Below are 19,918 nucleotides of genomic sequence, written 5' to 3'. Positions count from 1 at the left end.
TCCCCCTCTCCCTCTCCCCTCCTCCCTCTCCCTCTCTCCTCCTCCCTATTCTCCTCCTCCTTCCCCTCTCCTTCTCCCCTTCTCCTCCTCCCTATCCCCCTCCTCCTACTCCATCCCTCTCCCCTCCTCCTTATCCCTCTCCCCTCCTCCCTATGCCTCTCCTCCCCCTCTCCCTCTCCCCCTCCTCCCATCCCTCTCCCCTCCTCCCTATCCCCCTCCTCCTCCCCTCTCCCTTTCCTCCTCCTCCCTATCTTTTTCCCCTCCTCCCTATGCCTCTCCTCCTCCGCCCTCTTCCCCTACTCCTCCCCCTCTCCTTCTCCCACTCTTCCCTACCCCTCTCCTCCTCCCCTTCTCCCTCCTCCCTCCCCCACCACTGTGTCTTATTGATTTTTTACCTTGAATCATTTACTCATGTTTTTCTGGATGAATAAAGTTTGGATCAAGGTCTGCTGATGGGATTAGAGGTGTTTGGGAGGATTTCCTGCAAGACTGCCTGACGCTAGCAGGAATTGCTGCTGACAGAATTACTTTGCTGAACCTTGTTAACTGGGGCATAGGGGAGCTCACTGTTTGCTCCTGGTGTGATGCTAAGCCCCCCCCCCCCAGTGACCTGCAGGGAGCAGACCATCATCTCCAGCACACTTCTTCTATTTGTAGTATCCCTCAAATAGAAAACAAAATGCACCATATTACTAATAAGCATAATCATAATAGTGACCTTTTATTTGATGCCCCCCCAAGTACCAGGCACTGTATTAGTTATAATAATAATTAACATCCAGTTTAAGATATTTTATTTTGTGATTACTTACTTATGAGGGTAGAGGTGCATACCACAACATACAACATACAACACACTTATGGCATCTCGCCAGAGTCTGTTCTGTCCATCAACTGTGTAGGGTGTGGGAGTCGGACTGACACCATGTTAGGCTTGGCTGTTCGCACCTTTACTCCTGGGCCAGCTCCCTGTCCCTACTAGGTGTCCCTCCAGGCATCTGTGCTCTGGTTGTGTAAACCTGCTTTACTCTTCACAGTGGCCTGATAAAGGTTTACACCTGTGATAGAGATTGCAGCTCAAAACTTCTTGAGCAAGATCCCGTTGTATTAAAAGCTGGCTACAGGCAAGGATGCAAAGTTGGATTGCAACTGGATCTGTTTCACTCTTGTATCTGTTTTCATTGTGCACTGAAATACACACCAAGACGTGCACTCTTTACCTCTTGAAGGCAGTTATCCTGTCAAGAGAAGCACGCACAGGAAGAAATGGGTGCAAATGAGAGATACTCATGATGTGTAAGTGACAGATTTGAGAGACATTTTAAGAAGCCACACAGTCGGCTGGTGACTCCTCATTGCTTAGTCACACCAAGGCCTACAGGTGGGGATCTCCTGTCAGCAGGCATCTCTTCCCCACCTGTTCCTGAAACACAGGACGAACAACAGAGCAACACCGATGCTTGTGTCTCTGTCCTTGCGCACCTACATGTGTGCTTAGTGTTTTCATCGTTGATGGTTTGCTGTCTGTGCTATGGGGTTATGCATCAGGCAAGTACTCTACCAGCAGGATACAGCTCTGGTCCCCCAGTCCCCTGTGCCAAGCTTTCACCCCACTCTTCCTTGCGCAGTCATGCCTAACTCTTGCTGCAGTAAGCACACGTAGGAAGCCCATTCCCAAACTGCTGCTCTTTCTGTAACTACCCGTGACCACCTGGGCTCACAGCCATCTCTCTCAGACTGGCTTCCTTTGCACAGCTGGAAAGGGGCCGTCGAGGGTTCCGCATTTGATAGTGTGGCTCTCTCTCCCACAAAGGACTTGACTTTTCTCCAGTCTCGATGCTGAAAGCTTGGACTTTGGTGGATCAGGTTGGGTATGTGGTCCTGAGAAGGTGGGTGGCTGCCAGTCGCGGCCAGAGGCAGGTATAAAATGTAATCATGATGTACGGACCGTGGTACCCGAGCACTGAGGGAGAAAGAACGAAGGATGGATAGAGCAAGACTTTTCCTTTTAACATAAAATTTGGGGACAACTGGGTAAAAGGTTAATGCTTTGTAAGGTATAAAAGAACTATTGGTGCTTTTGTTTATACTTTTAAAAGTATAAATTAGAACAATTTTTATGAGTGAAAGCAATGAGCGGAGCCTCGATGTTCCAGTTTCCCACTGGGTGTGGGTGACACGCACTACCTTGACACACCCTGTCGTTGCTTTGAACTTGTCCACACACAGGCATCTTGCCTAGCAAAGCACCTCAGGGCAGTACAAACAGAGAAGGATGTTGAGTGCCGCGAGTGGGAGGTGTTATGCAATGTTAATAAGAGGTCATTGGAGGCTTTGAGTGACAGATAACATGATACGACACAGGAGAAGCAGCCGGTGGAGAAGATTAGAGGAGGAGCGAGTGGCAGTGGGTGTCAAAATGGCGGAGGGGAGAAAGGGAGAGATGGATGCTAGATTGGTAAAGGCAGAGCTGACAGAATCCGACTCTTCCTGGTGATGCCATCCATAGAAGAGAAGACCCTGGACAAGAGTAAAAGAAACAGGACTGGAGAGGAGGCAGAGGAGTTTTGCATGCCCAGAAGGCCTCAGTGGGATTCTTAGGTAATTACACAGTAACCAACTTGGGTGTGGAGCTAGATGCAGTAGCATAGAAGGGATTGATGGACCTGTGGGGTGTGTGAGGGGACATCGGGAAGGTAAGCTGCTGGCTAGGGTTTGGGCCTTAAGCAGAAATCACCCTGTCTCTATCTGGATGGCCAAGGTCATGAAGCCAGCAGCAATGAGGGTCTTTATGTTGCATCCCAACATGGTAGAGGAGATATGGAAAGACAGACAGCAACTGTGCTGGCTCAACTTTCTCTTCTGATAAAGTCACCAGTTCCATCTTGCTCCTCCCTCCCATATAATGTTTGAAAATCCCAATTCCTTCCTGAAGAGCCCCACCTCTGGATACCATTAATGTATATGTCAAGGAGTGAACTTTAGAAGGCTTTAGGGGCCACTCAAACCATGACCAATGTCCTTAGGAAGGGATGATAAGGAAAAAGGGAAAAGTAAAATACTTGGTTTCTGTGTTTCAAAGTAGTTGGTCCAAAACCAATCAAAAAATGCTTATTAAAAAGGACTAAAAAAAGGGGGGTGGAAGGGAGCCCATGTCTCACAGGATGAAAGTTCTTTCCAAGGCACCTGACAGACTGAGTTGAATCCTTGGGACCCACATCATACAAAGAGAGAACTGACTCCCAACAGCGGTCTTCTAACTTCCATATACACACCGCGGCATGGCGTGACCCCACACATTTAATACACAAATAAATCTAGAAATTTTAAATGGGATAAATATCAAAACAGACATTTCATCAAAGCAGATACACACATGGCAGCAATCACCCTGAGAGACAGGCAACACTGTGTTACTAGAGCATTTAAATATGATGAAAACTTAAAATATGATGGGGCATTTCTCCATGTGACAAACTGTCAACAAATACCGGCAACAGCAAGTGCTGGCAAGAAGGCAGAGCAACAAGGAGTCTGACTCATCGCTGGTGGGAACACAAAATGGTGGCACCATGTTGGAAGAGAGTTTGGCAGTTTCTTCTCTAGTTAAGCACTGTCTTCCCCCATGGGTACCATGTGGCTCTTACGCTGGAAACAGACGCACAACTTGGGATGGGTTTGAGGAAACTTGTACCATATGCTGATCTTCTTGAAGTGACTAAACAAAGTGAAACAAGAGGGTAGCGTAGGCCCAGCAGCATAAACGTGTCCAAACACCTGCGTGACCTACCATTGACAGCTTTATGTGCATAGCATTGACAGCTCATAGTCCCTGGGACTATAAAGTCTCACTGTGCCAACACCCTGGAACTTCCCACAGAAAATTATTCTTTGAAAAGGCATAACAGAGGTTCTGTATCTGACAAACTCTACTTAGATCTGCTCAGAAGAAGATACCTGCGTCAGACTGCTTGACCAAGGAAGCAGAGAAAGCACCCAGCTGGCCTTCCAACTTCACCGATGTCCCAGAAGGAGCAAGCTCTTTCTCCCCCACGCCGTCTAAATCTCCCTTCAACTCAAAGTCCCTCCTTTCTGTTTACCTATGCTCACTCCATGTCAGCTTGCTCTGATTCTTGGTCTAGGGTTGACTTCACTTAGCTCCTGGATAAAAGGTGTATGCTATGTTTGGAGTTGGGGTGGTGGAAACTTTCAGAGCCAAGGACTGATGGGAAGCTTTATTATTTTAGCAACTCTGGAGGAATACCAGGGACATAAAGGTAATTCATGAGATTGGCTTACACAACAGGATCCAAAAAGGGTTGCCTCACACCAGCAAGCCTGAGAACCTAGTAGTTCAGCGCTCAAGGCTGGGTGCCTCAACAGTCCCAGTCTGTTGCTGAGGCCTGAAGGACTCCTTGAGAGCTACTGGTATTCAGTCCATCTTGGGAACTAGAAGAAGCCGTCAGTGAAGGAATGCAGCAACAGCAGCCAGAGATGGATGTGTGGATGAACTTGCCAGGGTGAAGACAAGCAGGCCAAAGCAAGTTTCTTCCAGTCCCCTTTATCTGACGCTGCCCATACTTTGGGTGGCTCTCCCCACTTAGAGTAATCTGGTCAAGACCTCACAGAAGCAGCCGGCAGCTTACCTTTTAGTTGATTCCTGATCCTGTCAAGTTGAAACCTAAGATGAGCCCTGAGGAGTTCTTTAAACATTCAGGGGCCCTACGTCATCAGGAAGCGCCAGCAGGCCCTAAACAGCCTCACCAGCCTGAATGTGGGCTGAAGAGAACAGCTTTTTTTTTTTTTCCTCTTTATAAGTTTGCTGTCTCTAGTATGTCTTTGGGTGACCCAATACTGACCCTCAGAGCATTTCAAAACCTCATGCAGGCAAACAATACAGCTTTCTCTTTCACTACCTCCTGCATTATAGCTCTCTGGGACTCTGAAGGCTCATTTTTGCTGTCTCCATGGCGGCTAGGCTACTGGTTTTCAGAGCTGCCAGTGCGTCAGAGCGAGCTGACAGGGAGTGAGCATAGGTAAACAGAAAGGAGGGACTTTGAGTTGAAGGGAGATTTAGACAGTGTGGGGGAGAAAGAGCTTGCTCCTTCTGGGACATCGGTGAAGTCAGAAGGCCAGCTGGGTGCTCTCTCTGTCTCCTTGGTCAAGCAGTCTGACACAGGTGTCTTCTTCTGAGCAGATCTAAACAGAGTTTGTCAGATACAGAACCTCTGTTATGCCTTTTCAAAGAATAATTTTCTGTGGGAAGTTCCAGGGTGTTGGCACAGTGAGACTCTATAGTCACAGGGACTATGAGCTGTCGGTCCTAAGCACATAAAGCTGTCAATGGTAGGTCACGCAGGTGTTTGGACACGCTTGTGCTGCTGGGCCTACGCTACCCTCTTTTTCACTTTGTTTAGTCACTTCAAGAAGATCAGCATATGGTACATGTTTCCTCAAACCCATCCCAACAAGGCCTTCTTGTGCCACATTTTTGGCTGGAACCATGTGTGCCCCTTGGTTGATGGTTCAGTCCCTGGGAGTCTTGGGGCATCTGGGTGGCCGAAATCACTGTTCTCCCCATGGGGCTGTAAGCCCCCTCAGTTCCTCCAGACCGCCCTCCAGCTCCTCCACTGGGGACCCCATGCCCAGTCCAATAGTTGGTTGCTAGTATCTGCCTCTGTATTTGTAAGTCTCTGGCAGGGCCCCTCTATATTGAGGGCAGTATAATATATGTGGTTGTTTACACTGTAGATAAAGAATATCGATGAGGATCTTGCCAAAGCAAAATATCTTTTTGCGCACTGAGATGGGGAAGGGGGGAGGGCAAACCTGATTGGCATCTGGATGCTGTAAGTTAGCTGCCTGCCTTGGAGCTGCATGTAAATGTCAGCTGGAAAGAAGATTGTTTATATATGTACTGAAGTAGAAACAAACACCCGGGATTCTCAAATGCCATTAATAAAACATCGGGAGTGTTATTCTGAGTTAAGCAGGTCTACGTGGTTTTTCTAAAGATGACTGAGAAATGTTTTCCTTTACAAACTCAACTCCTTAGGGAAGCGCTGAAAATCCATTTCTCACTTAAAAAAAAATAGGTGTTCTTTCCGATAAAATGTCACAAGTAGCACAATAGGACCTCTCCTACACCGTCGCCTCTCTTGAAGATGCCCAGCCTTCCAGAACATCAGAATGTGAAGGACTGTGTGAGTCACTCTGTCCTCTGGCTGCCAGATGACTCAAATCAACACAGCTACAATGGGTGCCCTCCCACGCGCTGGGCAGTCTTCAGCCTTGCCTTGCCTTTGCGACGTGCTTGCCAAGCAAACCCCATGCAGAACACATCAAGGGCACGCTTGTATTTAGACAAACTTGTTTTCCCCCAAGTTAGGAAACCATGCACTGGGGCAATATGTAACCACTAGAAGAGGTAGCTACCTATCTATGGTAGTGACTGTGATCACCTGAGATGAACTTGTGTGAGGATATTGCTGTAAGGCCCCTCCTCATCTTCAACATGTCTTGTAGGGAAGGTGATACTGTAGTACATGGAGTCTATTTTAGTTTAAAAATCACACCACACACATGTATACATATATTCATTTTTTCTAATATCTCACCATATCTTTCTTATCTCTAAGACCTCTGAAATGGTTGGTGTGACTAGACTGTGGGCTGAGGAGATGCACTTCTAACTAGTCTCTGATGAAAATCTTGACCATAGGAGATAGGCTGAATGGCTCGTACAACTGAATGGGGTTTTATGTTAGATCTGTGTCATCTGCAGTCTCATCAAAACGTTGAGTTCTCCCTTAAGCCAATTGGATGGGTGTTTGAATTCCTACAATGGACCTAGCAAGCTCTTTGCTAACTCTGGAGAGTAAAGCACATGAACTCATCTACCCAGGGACGATATGCTGACAAGCCAACAGGCAGTTGCCATAGGACGAGATGGGTATCCTAACCATCCACCCCATGGAAACTCAGGGGCCTCTTCCTCAAGGAGATGAATTTGTACTCTTTAAGACAACTGATTTTTATTAGGAAATCTGAATGTGTTCTCTGTGCTTAATGTAATATTTGGGAATATATATTCACTACTGATTTATATACATATTCTTTTTGTGGCAAGAACCCTTGTTTGTTTGTTTGTCTGTTTGTTTTTGAGCACAGCACATTGTGACTGACTACAGTTGCCAACATGCCGACAGGTTTCTTGGACTTGTATCTCCCATCTTAAATGCAATTTAACCATTCCACCAGCGCCTTCCCACACTCTCCTTGCACCACACCTCTCCTGGAAGATGACTTGAGAAACATTTGGTACGCTCTGGCTCTGTGTGTGATCTTATCATCCAGTGTAAAGTTCAGTTCTGTCTTATATTTCCCTTTCCAAGAACCATGCCAAGTTTCTGGCAGCTCGCAGGGGCATGGCCTTCCATACAAGCAAGTGAGGAAAGGGGAATTCTTGTTCGCCATGCTTGAGCAGATGCAGTAATAGGAGATGTTCTGTAAGCGCTTCACAGTTCTGTCTTTTTTCAAGTGTAATTAAAATAATTGGTCTAGTATGTAGGTTACAGCATTTGCTGGTAAGCAACTTATTGGTGTGGTTCCTTAGAAACACTGGGTAGCAGTGATTTAAATGCACGAGGGGCTGTTTTCTGGAATGAACCAGTCAAGCATTGTTTTGGATATTCAACACTGAATGAGGAGAATGAAAGCACAGATCTTTTGCACCACTTCAATATACTGAGACTCTGTCTGGTGCCTTTCATAGGAAAAGATTTTCACACTTCTCATAAACATTTGCCAACCTGTTAGTGCCCATTATTTAACTTATTCTGTATAGCATCTATGCTGATGAATGAGGTACCAAAAACAGAAAAAACATTTTTTCTTTTCTTTTTTTCTTTTCTTTTCTTTTTTCCTTTCCTTTCCTTTCCTTTTCCCTTCCTTCCTTCCTTCCTTCTTTGTTTTGCTTGGTTTATTTTCTTTTTCTTTTTTCTTTTGTTTGCTTGTTTGTTTGTTTGTTTGTTTTGAAACAGGGTTTCTCTGTATAGCCTTGGCTGTCTTGGAGCTCACTCTGTAGACCACGCTGGCCTCAAACTCAGAAATCCACCTGCTCCTGCCTCCCAAGTGCTGGGATTAAAGGTGTGTGCCACCACTGCCCAGCTACTTGGTTTATTTTCAAGGCAGGGTTTTGTTGTGTAGCCCTGGTTGGCCTGGGATTCTCTCTGTACACCACACTGGCCTCAAACTCAGAGATCGGCCTTCCTCTATTTCCTGGGTGCCAGGATTAAAGGCGTGTACCACCACTGCCTGGAAAAGACCATTTCTTTACTGGCACCCTATGGCCATTGTTGCCATGGTATCCCTGGCTTCCTTATACCCATGGTTACTTTTTGGATTGAAAGGACAAAGAGAATAGAAGGTGGAAAACTTGGGACCTGTAGCGCAGAGGGGAATGGTAATGGCTGCCGTGCCTTATCTTCTCATAGAGAGAGCTTCAGTAGTGGTGTGAGCAGGGCTCTCCCTATGCTTTGCAGGAGCTGTCTGTCTATCACACAGAATCATATCAAAGCGCTTTTGCAGAGATCACGATGCATATTCTGTTTTGGAGTGGGCAGGGTCTTGATGTTTAACCCAGCCTGGCCTCAAACTTAAAGCCCCCCTGCCTGAGGGTGCTCACACACAGCAGGGCAGAATCACTGCCTCCATCACAAATTCCAGCAGCAGAGATTCACAGATGACATCATCTGTGAGTCGGAAACCAACCTGTCCCCACTGGGAGACTCAGTCCTCTATCACCACCATGGATGAGTGGACTTGAAAGCCACTAAGGGAGTAGTAAGGAAACATTAACTTTATTCATATGACCCTTTAGTTACTAAGGAAACATTAGACTTCACTAATAATGGATCTGTTAGTTAACACTGACACTCTCATTCAATCTGTAAAGCAGATAGCTACCGCCTATGGCAGGCTAGTCTCTGGGGTTCCGGGGAAAGAATGCAAATATCACAATATAACAGGTTGAACAGTAATGTTTTCAGTCATGATCCCACATCACATTGTGATTTAGGCAAGTTATTTACACCAAGTAAAATTGATCGTTTCTGAAAGAATATGGATAAAGAGTCTGGCAACGAGATCACAGACAAAAACACAAAAATAACACCATAAGAAGTACAACTTAGTAAGAAGATGAAATTAAGTGTACACATGTGAAAACGAGGTGATCATTGCAATGATACATTGTATATATAGTTTATAGAATTTTGTCAAACCAAATGCTAAATTTATGTAGTTGAAATCAGGAAACCTGTTAAATGACTGATCATAGAAAATGCCATACATCAGTTTTTTTAGGAATCAGGCAAAATTTTTTTAGAGAGACAAATCCATTAGTTCAGCTTCTATTTTGAGAATTCATAGAGAAAAAGCAAAAAACAACTCGAAGAAAATAGGTAACAAAAATGGACAGAAATCAATGTGGCAGAAAAGTGATTAGAAAATATTAGCAACATTAGAGTCTGGCTTTTTGAAAAATAAATAAAGTCTGTTTCTGAGTGCTTGCTTTTCTTCATGAGGTTTGGTGTTTGGTTCCCAGAACCCATGTATGGTTCCTCGAAACAGCCTACAAATCTATCTCCAGGGAATCTAATGCCCTCTTCTGGACTCTATGGGGACTGCATTTATGTGCACATAGCCTCAAACAGACACAAAAACAGACACTTCATGTGGTCTGTGAATTATATCTTGGGTATTCCAAGCTTCTAGGCTAATGTCCACTTATCAGTGAGTGCATACCATGTGTGTTCTTTTGTGATTGGGTTACCTCACTCAGGATGACATTTTCTAGTTCTATACATTTGCCTAAGAATTTCATGAAGTCATTGTTTTTAATATCTGAGTAGTACTGTACCACATTTTCTGTATCTATTCCTCTGTTGAGGGACATCTGGGTTCTTTCCAGCTTTTATAATTATAAATATAATTTATAATATTTATAATACTATTATTTTTATATTATAATATAAATATTATAAATAAGTGAGCTATGAACATAGTGGAGCATGTGTCCTTATTACATGTTGGAGCATCTTCGGGGTATATGTCCAGGAGTGATATAGTTGGGTCCTCAGGTAATATTATGTCCAATTTTCTTAGGTACCATCATACTGATTTCCAGAATGGTTGTACCAGTTTGCAATCCCACCAGCAATGGAGGAGTGTTCCTCTTTTTCCACATCCTTGCACGCACCTGCTGTTACCTGAGTTTTTGATCCTAGCCATTTTGAGTGGTGTGAGGTGGAACCTCAGGGTTGTTTTGATTTGCATTTCCCTGATGACTAAGAATGTTGAACATTTCTTTAGGTACTTCTCAACCATTTGGTAGTCCTCAGTTGAGAATTCTTTGTTTAGTTCTGTACCCCATTTTTAGTAATGTTATTTGGTTTTCTGGAGTCTAATTTCTTGAGTTCTTTGTATATATTGGATATTAGTCCTCTATCAGATGTAGGATTGGTAAAGATCTTTTCCCACTCTGTTGGTTGCCATTTTTTCACAGACCACATGAAGCTCAAGAAGAAGGAAGACCAAAGTATGGATACTTCAGTCCTTCTTTGAAGGAGGAACGAAATACCCATGGGAGGAGATACAGAGACAGAGTGTGGAGCAGAAACTGAAGGGAAGGCCATCCAGAGACTGCCCTGCATGGAGATCTATCCCATACACAGTCACCAAACCCAGACACTATTGTGGATACCAGAAAGTGCTAGCTGACAGGAGCCTGATATAGCTGTCTCCTCAGAGGCTCTGCCAGTGCCTGACTAATACAGAGGTGGATGCTCTCAGCCAATCATTGGACTGAGCACAGGGTCCTCAGTGGAGGAACTAGAGAAAGGATCCAAGGAACTGAAGGGGTTTGCAGCCCCATAAGAGGAATAACAATACCAACCAGTACACCAGGATCTCCCAGGGACTAAACCACCAACCAAAGAGTACACGTGGAGGGACCCATGTTTCCAGCTGCATGTAGCAGAGGATGGCCTTTTCAGACATCAAAGGAGAGGCCCTTGGTCCTGTGAAGGCTCATTGCCCCAATGCAGGGGAATGTCGGGACAGGGAATTGGCAGTGGGTGGGTTAGTGAGCAGGGGGAGGAAGATGGGATAGGGGATTTTTGGAGGGGAAATGAGGAAAGGGGATAACAATTGAAATGTAAATAAAGAAAATACCTAATTTAAAAGCTGGATTAAAAAAGCAGACGAACACGCACACACATGCAATTAAAAATTAAATCTTCAAAATATAATAAATGGCTATAATAACTTCCAGCTCTTGGGAGGCAGAGGCAGGTAGATCTCTGAATTGGAGGCCAGCCTGGTCTTCAGAGTAAGTTCTAGGATAACCAGTGCTACACAGAGAAACCCTGCCTTGAAAAATTCAGAAATGAAATAAGACATTAAAATAAAATTTAATTTCCAGTTAAAAATTCAGTCTAATTATGTTTTCATTGAAATTTAAAATTTTCAATTAAAATGGAAAAACTTAAAAATTGAAAAATTAAAGGTCAAAATCAACTCAAGAAGAAAGAGAGAATTAGAAGATGTTACAACTGGTAAAGAAATTGAACAGATTCAAATTTTTCCTCAAAGAAAATTCTATGTCTACAAAGGTTTTGAGGGTGAACTCCAAAAACAAAACAAAGACATTTTTAGTAGGAAGAAATTTTAATCTCCAAAAACAATTGTGGACAAAACTAGCAAATATTCTAGAACTCACAAGGGTTACATAATTTTGGTTTGAAATTACATGGAGGAGTATATACAAAGGAGAAAACATGGAGAAATAGAAACTAATTATTAGCGATATCACGATGTCAAAGGATCAGTAGTAATTTCATTAAGGTAACAGTAATAACAGTAATTTCAAGTAAAACCTTAAAAATTGCTAGTAACATAGTATTATCTCTCAAAATTGAGAGAATGTTCAACATACAAAAACACCCATGTTTCAACATCAGCAACAATTAGAAAATATTTAATGACATAGAAAGTGTAGGTCTTGAAGTTACAATGACACTCCTGTGTCTTTCATAAATCAATTTTTGTTTTGTCAAAAAAAGCAAACTAAGCATAATTATAAAAGCCAAGCAAATCACCACATAAATCAATCAATCAAATTAAACCATCTGATCAACTCAATGCATATTGAAAAGCCCTGTGAGAAAACTCAGTGTGGTCACATTGTCAGCAACTGGAAAAGTCTGAGAGCTGCCATAGATTGAGCAAGAATATTCACAAAAAAATTCAAAAGCAAAGTGCAATGGAGAAATGGGAAAGTTCTCATTTGTCACAGTGCACACAAGCAAAGCTCCTGTCATACACACCACATGATGTTCTGGACATTCTAACACAACCAGGCCAAATCATCAGAAGGTATAGAAATTAGAATGGGGCCCAGGGTGGAGCTCATGTTGTAGAGGGCGTTCCTGTGTGCACGTGGCGCCAATAGAGGCAGAGATGGTGATGAGCTCAGAGACAGACTGGACAGAGGCAGAAATGGACACGGCAAGAGAGATGGACAGGCACAGTATATGCAGGTCTATACAGGTAAGTTATCAAAACTGCAGAGATTAGCAAACTTGAGAGAAACACCCAACATTCAAAGGCACCTGTGCCTTGACACTAGCAACAACCAGAAAATATATTTGGAAAGAAATATCATTTCCATTAACAACAAACTTCAAGCCCCAGGACTTTGAAAACAAACATTCCTGAACCCTCACAAGCAAAAGGAAGCATATTGGGAAAGAAATTAAAACTCAAAACGGACACAAATACTTTGTTCACCGTAGAATTTAGCTTTACAAAGGTGTCCGTTTGAAAATGGATCTTTGGATATAATTCAATTCTTATAAAAATTTCTAACAACTTTTGGTTGCTTGTTTTGATTTGGGAGAACTTAAGCTGATTTTAAAATCTATATGCAAGAGCGGAGACCCGAGACTATCTTAAGACATCTTAACAAAGGGAGTAAAATGGAAAGATGTGCTCTTCAGTGCATTGAGATGTGTTGTAAAACCATAGCAATTGAGTCCGTGGTTTTAAGGCATGAGTAAATAGATAAACCAATAGATAGAGCAGCGTTCAAAGAATCCAACACATAAAGGGCACTGGGAATCAATGGAGGAAAGACAGGCTATCACACAACGAGGCTTGGGCTTCTCGTTAGCAAGTGCTAAAAAAAAACAACCCTGAATTTTATTTCAATTTACACAGAGCACACCTTCCTAGTGGTTTAGGAGAATAGCTTTATTTTCTAAATTTTGGGTAGGAAATGATTCTTTTTTTAAAAAAGCATATACAGTGGAACATTATTAATTAACTAATTATTGATGGATTAAATCACCTGCATTAAAATTAAGAATTTGTGTTCTGTTCAATAAAATAGAAAGAGAACAAAAATAGATCTGAAGATGGGAAAATGCATTTTCAGTACATGTAAGTATAGATACTAGATTTCAGACTATAAATGAATTATATGACTCAATAACAGAGGGACAAATGACTCATCAGACAAATGTACAGCAGTCACACACAGACAACAGTAAAAACCGGCACAGGACACGTGTACTGATAATTCGCCTCAGCAGGAATGAAATTTTAGACCTAGTTCTTTAAAATTTTCTCCATATGCAGATATTCGTGAAGGCCAGAAGAGGGCACCAGATCCCTTAGAGCTGATGTTAAGTAGTTGCAAGTCACCTAATAGACTTGTTGGGCACTGAAATCAGGTCCTCTGCAAGAAAAATACATGTTCTTAACTGCTGAACCATTTCTCTCCTGTCCCCTTTACATTAAAACCTTGAAATGTAGTTTCAGGCTCAACAGACTTGGAGAAAAATGACTTTGTAAAACCAGATGCAGGCAAGGCAACACAGGGGCAGAATCCCGTTCACAGAGGTACGAAGAAACTGTCAGCGGCTCTCTTATGTCGCAGAAATATTTGGGTTTGCAAACCAGAAAATAGAAAGAAAAAGGTACATAGTAGCATTGTGTGGGAGAAAGTGCTCATATGCAACAAAGTAGCAAACTGTGGCTCACTGCTGCAAGGAGCTTTTAAGCCATGGTGAAAATTTATGAACTAGAGCTACACACATCACCCTGGATACTTCTCAGTGATAGGATGAGTGAAGAGTTCAAGTCTGTGTGCACATATATGTAGTGTGCTTTCTTTCATACAGTTTTAACAAAAACAACAAAACAACAACAACAACAACAATAAACAAACAAAAACAAAAACCCTATGGGTTGCTCAGGAAACGCACAGAGCTTTTTCGAGTCACAAAGAAAGATTCGGGAATGACACTGAGACAAAGTGTCCGCGAGGAACCCTGAGTGCTGAAGGCTGATTGCGGTTTGGCTCTCAAGGAGCTGTGGGTTGCCCTGCCTCATAGCTCCGTAATTGGCACATGTAAGTCACCACTGTGTTGGCACCCATGAGAAACAGTTTAAGAGAGGGAAAGATTTGTTTTTTCTCTTTTGGCTCTTGGGTTTAAACGTTTCAGATTGTGGTGAGAAAGGCAAGAGAGAGTAATGTTGCTTGTGTGAGGGTGGTCAAGAAGCACACACGGAGAGAGGCAGGGGTGAGGGACAAGGTTTATCCCACCAGAGCCTGGCTCCATTAAACCTCTCTGCCTTCTGCTCCACCCTCTCTCAGCAGTAACGTCATCAAGTGGCTTGTCTATTGGTTAAGTCGGAGCCTCCATGATTTAACCACCCCTCCGTGATTGGATGTACCAGACTTCAATCAACCAGCTGGGACTAAGCTTTCAGCAAAGGAACCCTTTGGAGAGGCTTGTGATATCCGAACTCTGACAGGACCATTATGAATGTCCTGTCTATCACAATTCTTTCGATTGTATACTTACTCTTTTATAAATGTGAAACATTTCACAGAAAAACTATAAATGAGTTATAATTCTGTAAATAATTGGACATTTTCTTTGATTACTTGTAAATGTTTCACAAAACAGTGTAATAAATTAGATAGCACATTCCTAAGCTAAAATAGCATTAACATTAGAAAACTTATTAATTTTTATAGTATTTATAGAATGCTTGTAGAATTCCTAGATATTTCAAAGTTTTCAAAAACAGTGTATAAACCACTTTCCCTTCTATGCTATTATTATACAACAACTATTTGAAATGTAATCCTTTAATATTTTTTTATGCTTCATAACATATATTTGTAAACTCATGCTGATATTTACTTTGTTGGGATATCATAAGTTGAGACAAACATCTCTCTTTCTCTATGTTGTGATCCAGGGAGAGCTGGCCTCTCCCCTCGCCTGGCCAGCACTGTTGTTGTACATCTGGCCCTGGTGGCACGAATGTGGGAGAGTGGACTGAGGGTGTGAGAGCAGGAGAACTGGGCACACACGCGTGCACGTACACACACACACACACACACACATCACCCTTTATACACACATCGCTCCTTGCACACACACATGTGCACACACTGCCTCTTACACACACACACTGCCCCTTGCATACACACATGTATATACACACACCACCCTTTACACACACACACACACTGCCCCTTGCACACATGCACACACACATGCACACACACACACACACACACACACACACTAGAAGGCTGCAGTACTCTGGTGCCTGGGCAGCTTAGTAAAGCTGATGCTGGTAACAAGGCAGCTAGAAACCTGGTCCCCAGGGTGTGGGAGCTGGAGAACTGGCCCCGCCCCTTTCCAGCTCTAGCAGTAGGGTGGGCTGGCCCCTCCCCACACTGGGGCAGGAGAGCTGGCCTGGTTGGCACAAGCTGCACTGACCAACTCAGCTGCAACTCAGGCCCAGATCCAGGGCTTTGAGTTGTCTGGCCCCATCGTCTCCATTTATGATCTGCTGCAATGGGATCCAGACCAGCGACTCGCTGCTATGAACATTTGCAAGGAAAGCTGTTGGGCAACTTCCATGCAGTGCAACTTCCACTGAGAGATGGCTTTTATTTATTTTAATTTTTTGTTTTCTTTTGCAAGGGCAAAGGGTAGATATGGGGGGACCAGAAGATGAATAGGATTGGGGTGTATGTTGTGAAATTCACAAAGAATTTTTTTTAAGTCTGGCTCTTTAGCACAGACTGGCTTCGAACTCATGGCAATCCTCCTGCCTTAACCTTCCATGTACTTTGATAACAAGCAGATGCTACCATGCCTAGTAAGATTTTTCAAGCTGGGCGGTGGTGGCGTATGCCTGTAATCCCAGCACTCTGGAAGGCAGAGGCAGGCAGATTTCTGAGTTCGAGGCCAGCCTGGTCTACAGAGTGAGTTCCAGGACAGCCAGGGCTACACAGAGAAACCCTGTCTTGAAAAAAACAAAAATCAAAAATCAAAAAAATATTTTTCTTATTTTATTTTGTGTTGGTTCGTTGTGAATTTCGTATCACACACCCCAATCCCAATCATCTCCTCCTCCCCCTATACCCGATCTCCATTCCTGCAACATCCTCCTCAACAGAGGAAAAAAAAATCTCATTGTGAAAACTGTAGTGTGCCCCAGTGTGTCCCACAGTAGGACCTTTTGTTCACACTTCTTTGCTTGAACCTATTCATTCCAATGACTTGTTGATCTGGGATGAAGCGTCTAGCTTCTGCTATTCTATCGATACAAGAACCCCACTGAGACTCCTTTCGGATATCCTGTTGTTGACCCATGTCTTGGAGATCCTGTAGTTTTGGATTTGTAGGACCCTCATGCACTCCAGCAGTGTGTTCCAAATGATCCAATCCAAAGGCCTGGATCTGGGCTTGAAGGTACCTGAGCTGGTCAGCGCACTGGCTCTCCCACACTTAAAGCTTTGGGGAGGCTTACCTGACCTGCTCCTGTAGGTGAGGGGCAGGGTCAGCTCTTCTGCTCTCACGACGCCTTTGGAGCCAACCCACCCTCCCATCCCCCACCCCCTCCCACTCTCCCATCCCCCCCCCCCCCCCCCGTGGTAAAGGTGAAGGGAGGGAAGAGGATCTCTCCCTCACCGATGCCACCCCACAGCAGACAAGAGGCAGGGCTGACTCTCCCAAGTCATGTCCTTGAGACTGACTCACCTGCAACCCCTGACATCCAGCGTTGGCTCTCCTGTGCTCCCCAGGTGAGGTGCACAAGGGCTGCAGCCGGTAAGGGACAGGACCAGCTGTTCCCACTGATGACCTCAGGACCAGCTCTCCTGCCTGCTGTGGGCTGCAAGGGGTGGTAGGGCTGCATCTCTTTCTTACCTGTGTCACTGTAAGGCAGACAAGTTTCAGGCCAGCTTTCCAGATCACATGCTCCAAGGCCACAGCCCTCAGACATTAGTATGTCCCCAGGCAGCAGCCCAGACAAGGGAAGTCCATCTGGCCTTTGGATATAACAGATCCCTGTTACTGCAGGGCCACAGACCCAGACGTGGCCCTGGGTCGCAGCACAGGCCAGGACCCCACCATGGTCCCAGGTGGCATCACTGGCTACTCACATCAGGCTGTTCCTCACTACCCTCGAGTCTCCATCTCTGCCTCTCTTCACTGTGCCCACACGCTTCTGTTTCTCTTTCTCTTCCTCGCTTTCCACTTGCTTGCTCCTCTTGATGGTGCCAGGGTCTCTGAGTGTCTGGGGTCCTCTCAGGAGTGCTCTTAGGAGTGCTACATCCCGCTTGTGCATTATTGTGCAGGTCAAGGGTCATCTAGGGTATGGTCTGCCCCACCTTCCCACCAGCCTTGGCAAGACTGGTGGTCAACTCAGACTAGCTCCCCGTCCCAGCCTCATGCAGTTTGCCCGTGGTTGTCTCGGGCTTACTCCCCACAGGCCCGTTGGAGGGTCATCTGCCCTGGACTCACTCCCACCCAGGGCTCATGGTCCCAGGCAGGACTCCTCTGGTCTCTGGCTTGCTCCCCATCCTGGGAGCCTATCCAGACCTGCCTGACACTGGATCTGAGGTCATCTCAGGTTTGCTTTTTTTTGAGGGGGGAGTGTTAGGGTACTAATCATTCAGATGTTCACAGGTCAGAACAGAGTGTAGATGCGACCTTTCTCATCTCTGCCACCTACTGCCACACCTGCAATGGCCCTAGGATTATTTTATTTTTTTAATAAAATCATAAACTTTTTTTCCCTTAAGACAGGAACTCACTATATATCCTTTGACGTCATAATCCTCCTGCCTAGTCTCCTGAGAGTTGGGATTATGTGTGGACACTACCCGGGCCGCACTACTCAGAAACTTTCCTACCAAGCTGGCCAAACATTTGTAGCCCATTGGTCAGAGCAGGGCTAAGCAGCGACCCGCAAACAGAAGGTGCTGAAGACCCATGAGAGCTCACGTTTGGCATGCTACCCTTCCACATGGCGTCCAGGATTCCGATCATTCTAAAACATCAGTCTTTTGAATCACACTTCACAATGTTCTGCTGCAAGTAACTCACCTGCCACGATTTTGTACTAAACTCAGACCCGGATTAAGAGATCTTCCGAGAGCTACGTCTATAGTCTAGACTACACAGATCTCCCTTTTCTGAAATTAATTTGGACATGATGCCATTGACCTGAATGGGAGTGCTCCGTAAGGAAGAACCAGCCTCTGAATTCATGCCAGCAATCAGAATGAAGATGTACTTGAAGGTACAATGCAGGGGGAGAGCAGATCCTTGCGAGTGCTGTGTCAGCAGTGGCTTCTTACTGTTAAGACCTGCTCAGAGAGCATTCGGGAGGTATGGTTTTCTGTTCCCCGTGTAGGGGATAATTATGCTCTTCCTATTCTTAGTCATACAGAGACTTGACAGTCTGGCTCTGCCCCACCATCTGATCCTCGGTTTAAATGGCTGTCATCACTGACAGAGGGAACCTTCTCTGGATAAGAAGTGACTCATTGCTAAGCCTTACCAAATGGTTACATCTATTCACCCCCTCCTCTCCCCTCCCCCTCCTCCCCCATGTTAGCCTGCCATTTCTGTTTTTAATCCTTAGACAATTGAGTGACTTTGGGATTGTTTGCTGGAGAGCCTAGTGGTCCATCCTTGGTGCTTCCTGGAGCATCACATCCCATGCCCTGAAAGGTCTGCGTTCCTTCTTACAATATCCATCCCCTTTCCCCAGTTACCTGCGATATTTGACATGTAAGTTTTCTGTATTCCTGTTACTGCTTTAAAGAATTGTTAGGCGACTTGGAGAAGAAGGAGAGAGAGTGGAATTGGAATGAGAATGGGAGAAGACTTGAACAAGTGAGTTGGTCAGGTCGGGTTTAGTGAGTTCAAACCTGGTGTCAGAGTCTGGGCCTCAGCTCACAATGCATTCTATTGTAGGTGGTCCTCTTCCTCTTTCATGTTACTAATACAGCAATTTGATATTTCTGTAGTAAATTCTGACAAATCAAGGTGCTGTTTGTGGCTTTGTAGTTGCTTCGGTGTTTGTGTGGCTTTGAGACAAGGTCTTGCTATGTAGCCTGAGTTAGCTTTACCCTCCAGATCCTTCTGCCTCTACCTCCTAAATGCTAGGCATGCAGGCCTGTGCCTCAGATCCTGACTCTTTATTGAGATATAAGCACAATTGTGTTGCCTTTGCTTATAAAATGGTCTTTATTGCCCCATAAAACACTTGAGGTGAATGTTTTTAGTTAATTGGATAAAAAAAAATCTCCCCATGTTTAATTTGGCTTACAACAGGGGAACACTTCTTCAGTTTTTCTTGGATTCGTCAGGCAAACATGGAAATCTAATTTTAATATTCAAGCATTCACAGACTTTAGTGCCTGTGTGTGTGCATGCATGTGTGCACATGGTTATGAGGGTGCACGTGCAGGTGTGTGCACATGAGGGTATAGGTCAAAGGTCAGTCTCAGGAGTCCTTGCTCAGGCACTAT

The 19,918-nt window shown here is 44.4% G+C and overlaps 1 pseudogene; it reads right to left on the bottom strand.

Annotated features, from left to right (window-relative positions):
* Nucleotides 1-18,031: 18,031 nt before the first annotated feature.
* On the bottom strand, nt 18,032-18,141 carry LOC127690401 (uncharacterized; annotated as a pseudogene).
* Nucleotides 18,142-19,918: the final 1,777 nt, after the last annotated feature.

This window comes from Apodemus sylvaticus, chromosome 7 (genome assembly GCF_947179515.1).
Source record: "Apodemus sylvaticus chromosome 7, mApoSyl1.1, whole genome shotgun sequence".
Classification (NCBI taxonomy): Eukaryota; Metazoa; Chordata; class Mammalia; order Rodentia; family Muridae; genus Apodemus; species Apodemus sylvaticus.
The sequence above is the reverse complement of the archived record's forward strand: the minus strand, read 5'-3'. Positions and strand labels throughout refer to the sequence as shown.